The sequence below is a fragment of the Somniosus microcephalus genome, chromosome 24 (genome assembly GCF_052327205.1).
Source record: "Somniosus microcephalus isolate GS21.2 chromosome 24, FLI_Smic_1.0, whole genome shotgun sequence".
Taxonomy (NCBI): Eukaryota; Metazoa; Chordata; class Chondrichthyes; order Squaliformes; family Somniosidae; genus Somniosus; species Somniosus microcephalus.
The window spans coordinates 37,397,721-37,403,720 of record NC_141010.1 but is presented as its reverse complement, the minus strand read 5'-3'; positions in this window follow the sequence as shown (position 1 = coordinate 37,403,720).

The following is a 6,000-nucleotide window of genomic DNA, read 5'->3' as shown; positions in this document are numbered from 1 at the left end:
CAGGTAGAGAACAGGCTGGCGCGTACTCCCTCCCGCTCTCCATTCAGTTGGGAGCGCTCCACACCACATGGACGTGCATCCTATTGAAGTGGAATGAGGGGGGGGGGAAAGGCATCCTCGGGGCTGATTTCTTGGTGGAACACGGGATCCTCGTGGACCTGAGAAATCACTGTCTCTGGGGAGCCGAGGGCGGTTTAGGTAAGGTAGTCGTAATCCCGGGGAAGGAAGAAAAGGGGGCCCTGTGCACTATGAAGCCGTCAGGAGGTTACGATCTCGAGCTCATGGTAACAAACGTCCCAACGGACTTGCAGGCGCGTGTGTCAGAAAATCTGACCGCGTTCGCCACCCACAAGCACGACTGTGGGAGAGTCACTGGGTTTGAAGTCAGCGTAGACGGGGACCCCATGATCCGACCCCAAAAGCAGTATAATTTCCCCAAGGAGGCAGAACCCGACATGGAGACAGCAATATCTTCATTGGTACAGCAGGGCGTGTTGAGGACGATAGCCACCCACGTGAACTCCCCATTATGGCCGGTAAAGAAACCGGACAATTCGTGGAGAGCCACGGTGGACTACAGAGTCCTCAATAGTAATATCCCAGCCTGCGCGCCCACGGTAGCAGCAGTTGCAGACTTAATAGGGAGTATTCCAGCATCGGCGACCACATTCACGGTGCTGGACATCTCGAACGGTTTTTGGTCCATTCCGCTGCGGCGGGAGGACCAGTACAAGTTTGCCTTTACTTTCAAAGGGCAACAGTACACTTGGAACTGCTTACCACAGGGTTTTCACAAAAGCCCCAGCATTTTCCATCAGTGCATGGCGGGGAGTTTGAAAGAGTTCAGCCAGCCCAACCAGATAGTGCAGTATGTGGACGACTTACTCCTGTTCACAGATACAAGGGAGCAGCACGGCCCACTGTTAGCCGAATTGTTGGAACTGTTAGAAAGGAAGGGTTTCAAAGTAAACCCAAAGAAAGCCCAGATCGGCCAGCAGGAAGTTAAATTCCTGGGTCTGGCCATCCGCGCTGGGGAAAGAGCCATAGATAAGGCCAGACGGGAATCTATACAAGATCTGCCGATTCCCAACACAGTAACGGGTGTAAGGTCCTTTTTGGGATTGACCGGGTACTGCAGAGATTTCATCGAGGACTATGCTGCCACAGCGGCCCCGCTACTTCGACTCTTACACAAGGGAGTCGAGTGGTCTTGGGACGAGGGGTGCCAGGCAGCATTCGAGAAGTTGAAAAGAGATCTGCAGACCGCGCCAGCCCTAGGGGCCATAGATGGGGGAGAGGAGTTCTTTCTGGAGGTAGCCGCTAGTGGGGACAGCCTGAGCGCAGTGCTGCTCCAAGAGCGGCACGGCAAGCTAAGACCAGTAGTTTATTCCTCCAGGGTGCTCACGGATGTGGAGAGGAGTTTCCCCAATTGCGAACGGCATCTCCTGGCCACGCATTGGGCTGTGAACAGATCAGTGATCTTCACAGGGACCTCTCCCATTACGCTCCTCACCCATCACACCCCCACGAAGATGCTTCTGGACGGGAGGATTAAGGATGGGACCGTAAGCAGCACTCGGATTGCGCGCTGGACCCTCCTCCTTTCCCAGATGGATCTCAAAGTTAAAGGCCTCTGCGCGCCAAGGCTCGCAGCCAATATGGCATATCCCGGGACAGCCCATCAATGTTCCGTAGAAGGGGTATGGGAAGTTAACATAGGTTTACGGGCCGGGATACATCCCACAGGCCGCGAGATCTACGTAGACGGTTCTAGCACTGTAGCTGACGGCAAGCGACTCACAGGGTATGGAGTTTATGACCCTGCGGCAAACATTGCCCTGGCAATTAAGCTCCCCAGCACTATGAGCGCGCAGCAGGCTGAACTGTCCGCGGTGGCGTAAGTGGTCACCCACCCCGAGATTTTCCCAACCCCATACACGATTTGCTCAGACAGCATGTTCACGTGCAATTCGTGTACAGAGTACCTCGCCATCTGGTCCCGACGCGGGTACACCTCCGCGGACGGGAGGCCTTTAACAGTTAAGCCCTTGCTGGAGAAGATCCTAGCAGCTGTGGGGGAGAAAGGAGAGGTGTTCATCCATAAGGTGAAGGCTCACTCCACTACAGAACCCCGCAGTCAGGGCAACCAGCAGGCGGATGCGCTAGCCAGGGAGGGTGCCCGCAACGGCATTCTCTGGGACCCATACGAACCCGGACCCGTGGCGACGATCCAAGGCAGGGAGGGAATTCCCGGGAACACAGGGGTGACACCGCCCCCAGACCTAAAGACCGTCCAAACCCTGGATCCCGCCCTAAAAGCAGTCCTAAAAGCCATCACAGAGGGCAAACAGGTAGAAGTTCCGTACAGTACGGCAGCCCTCACAGTCAAAGAAGGTATGCTGTTCCGAGAGGAGCAGTGGGTTGTGCCGCAGCAGCACCGAAGGGAATTCCTGCAATTGGCCCACGAGGGTCCAGGAGCGGGACACCCCGGACCTGAGGTCACCTGGCAACGGGTGGAGCAGGCGGGATGGTGGCCGGGACTTCGGGACGATGTCCGCGAGTTCTGCGCAAGCTGTCTTGTGTGTGCTGCTAACAACCCAGACCCCCACAAAAGGAAGGTGCCCATGGGGCACATCAGGAGGGTAGAGGGACCATGGCAGTCGATTCAGGTCGACTACATAGGGCCCCTGCCCGCTGCCCAGGGAGGCTATAAGTACTGCCTTGTCCTGGTAGATGTGTTCACCAAATGGGTAGAAGCCTTCCCGTGCAGAACAGCTACGGCACTGGGTACTGCTAAGATCTTAATTCGGGAAGTGTTCTCACGGTGGGGACTCCCCCGTTTTGTAGAGTCCGACCAAGGGAGTCAGTTCACTGGTCAAGTAATGCAGAACGCCCTCATGCTTTTGGGCATTGAGGGAAAGTGGCACGTAGCATACAATCCCCAGTCATCCGGGATTGTTGAGCGCATGAATCGGACCCTCAAGGAAAAGCTGAGGAAAGAGACAATGGGCTCGCCCCAGAAATGGGCGGAGGTCCTGCCTTTAGTCCTCATGGGGATCCGAGCCAGCCAGTCCAAAAGCACGGGGTATTCCCCGCACGAGTTAATGACTGGAAGGATCATGCGAACACCCACCCATGTGCTAGCCCCGGTGCTCACTGAGGGCCAGCTCCGAGAGGTGAAACGGGACAAATTCGCCCAAACCCTCTTGGAGCGCCTGAGACAGATTTATGGACAGGCGGCTCGGAACATGGGAAGACAGCACCAGGGAAATAAACTGTTGTTGGAACCTCGGAAACAACAAGAGTGGGTAGTCGGAGACCAGGTCATGGTCCGAAACTACGCCAGGGTAGGGAGTTTTGAACCACTGTACATGGGGCCATACAGCATTGTAGACAAGGCCAGCCCCATGGTTTATGCAGTGAAGACGCCCCGACGTACCAAATGGTTTCACATCAACCAGTGTAAACTGTTTAAACCGGGTACACAAGGGCCACCAAAGGGGACCAGGTCTGAGAACAAAGATCCTCAGCCTGTAACAGAGTCACAGACCACACAGGCTGGAGCAGTAGCCTGCGTGAAGGGAGAGGCCATCCCATTGGAGTGGGAGGTCTCATCTTTTGAATGGGATTTAGGCAGGGGAGAGCCCGAACAGCTCAACCTCGCTTTAGACCCAATCACGGAGGAGAAAGAGTCAGAGGACGGCAGTCCCGCCCTCGACTCAAGCTTGGGGGAGGTAGGGAGTGGGGGCGGAGACTCGTTACCTGTAGGGACAGGTGAGGTGGAGTCAGAAGCCACAGATCCCGACCCCGGGGGGGCGGAGCCTGAGGGAGGGGAGCTGGAGCCGGCAGCTGTGGAGGAACCACAGGCTGTAACGGTAACAGTCCCAACCCCCGGTCCATCGGCCCCGGGAGCCCAACCCAAAGCAGCCCCTCGTAGGTCGGCTCGAGCGCCCCAGCCCAGAAAATTTTGGCCAGATTCTCCCCATCCTTCCCAACCACGGTTTAAAGCAGCCCCAGGAAGACATGATCCCCGTTCAGCAGCGACAGGCTGCGGGGGATCAAAGCCAAAGATCAATGCAGCCCCACCGCAGGGTGTGGCACACGACAGACCTCACAGGGATTCGGAAAGCTGCCCCACGGAGGGCGGCGCTGTACATAAGTTAAGTTAGGTAATTATGGTCATAGTTTAAGGAATGTAAAGTATATGGTGTTAAGAGTACAATTTTGAGGTCTGCCCGGTATGTGTGTTTGTTAGGGAGCGGGGTCCAGGAACCCGCGCGTCCAATTAATTTAGGCCAGCACCTATCGGGAGCCCGGCTACATCGTTTTGTTGGTTACAGAAACCTGGGATACGATGGAAAGGATTGTCGTCGCGTTCATGGCGATCGGGTGCGGGTGGGCCTACCGAGGCCGCACCAAGGACGTCATCATTTTCGGGTGCTCCGGGGACACGGCCCCCATCGCAACGGATGGGACGGGGGAGCGAGAGGTAGAGGAAACCGCCACCTACTTCCACCAAGGGAGATGGCCAGGTTGGCTGGGAACGAATTCTACGGAATATTCCAGCAATTTCGGTTTTGCCTACCAAGAGACTTCATTAACGTGCCCTCGAGTGAGGATCCTAGCGCCCAGAGTCAGCGTTACCGTGGGAAAGAGGATTTGTCTGGTGTGCAATGGGAACGTACCACCAAGGCGATGGTGGTGGTTACGAAAGCTGGGAAAGGACATGAGAAACTCTACGGTCGAGTGGGAGCGACTGGGTAATAACACCCATCGGACTATTACGGGAACTCACGGACAATTACGTGTGTGTTGGGACAAATGGTGGGAACCAGATGAGGGAATATATGTCTGTATGTAGGGTTCGAGACACGTCTGCCCCAAGGGCGTGTCCATCTTCTTCCAGAGGCAGTGGCAGGATGAAGGGAAGGGGATGAGATGGGATGTTAGCACTCGAGCGTGCGGAGCCCCATACTCCCCTATTCCGGTGAACGCCACTGAACTCATCACCCGCCCACGCAAGCCCCTGCCCACACTTCCGGTAGCACTAGCCCAGAAAGGAGGGTGCCCAACCACCACCAAGGGACCCGGGAACGGTTTAGTATTGGTACCCACCGGTCAGGTGCTGTACCAAGGGGTACACTACGCGGTGGCCTCAGTGATTTTAAATCTCACTGAGGTAAGATTGCCGGAGTGGTGTCCCAAAGAAACGGAACAATTATACCAGGTCCTGTTAACCCGTATGTTTAGACAATTTTACGAATTTGACTTTGCCGACATCGACAGAGACAAATTATACACCACACCGCCAGAAGTTTTGGATCGAGTCGGGAGGCAAAGAAGGGGTACTGTAAATGACATATTCACTGCTTTTAATACCGGGACATCTGTTGTCAACGCTCTAGATAACGTGGAGCTGCAGACACAGATCAACGGTTTAAAAGCCCAGTTAAGGAACATATTGGCAGACGAAAACAAGGTAGTGGGTTCTGAGTTGCATGAGGACCAGGCCATGACACTACACTTTAAGGACATAATTGCTGAGCTGGAGAAACACGCGAGAACGGTAAATGCACTCATTAAGGAGGATCGGAATGCGTCCGATCAAGCTGCGCAAAACGAGGCCTGTGTGCTGTACGGGGCGTGGTTATTGGGCGAGGGCCGCAGTAATCTTGAGGATTTAAAACAGGGTTTGGTCCCGTCCTGGATCAGCAACAAGCACTTGCAAGCGCTCCACCCTTTTGAGAATGCATTAAGCCCGTGCCAGCTCAGGCTAGCCGCAGAAGCATACCCAGTTCCAGTGGACTGCGGACATTCGAATCACACTATTATGGGAATAGTAGTAAGAATGCCGGTGTTGGGTCCCGCAGCAAAGCCCGCCCCGGTATACAGAGTAGAGAACATTGGAGTCATTCAGGGGGGCGCACACATTCGTTACGCAGTGGTCCCGCCTTACGTCATCAGATGGGAGCGTACGATGGCAGGCACCGACCTCTCGGG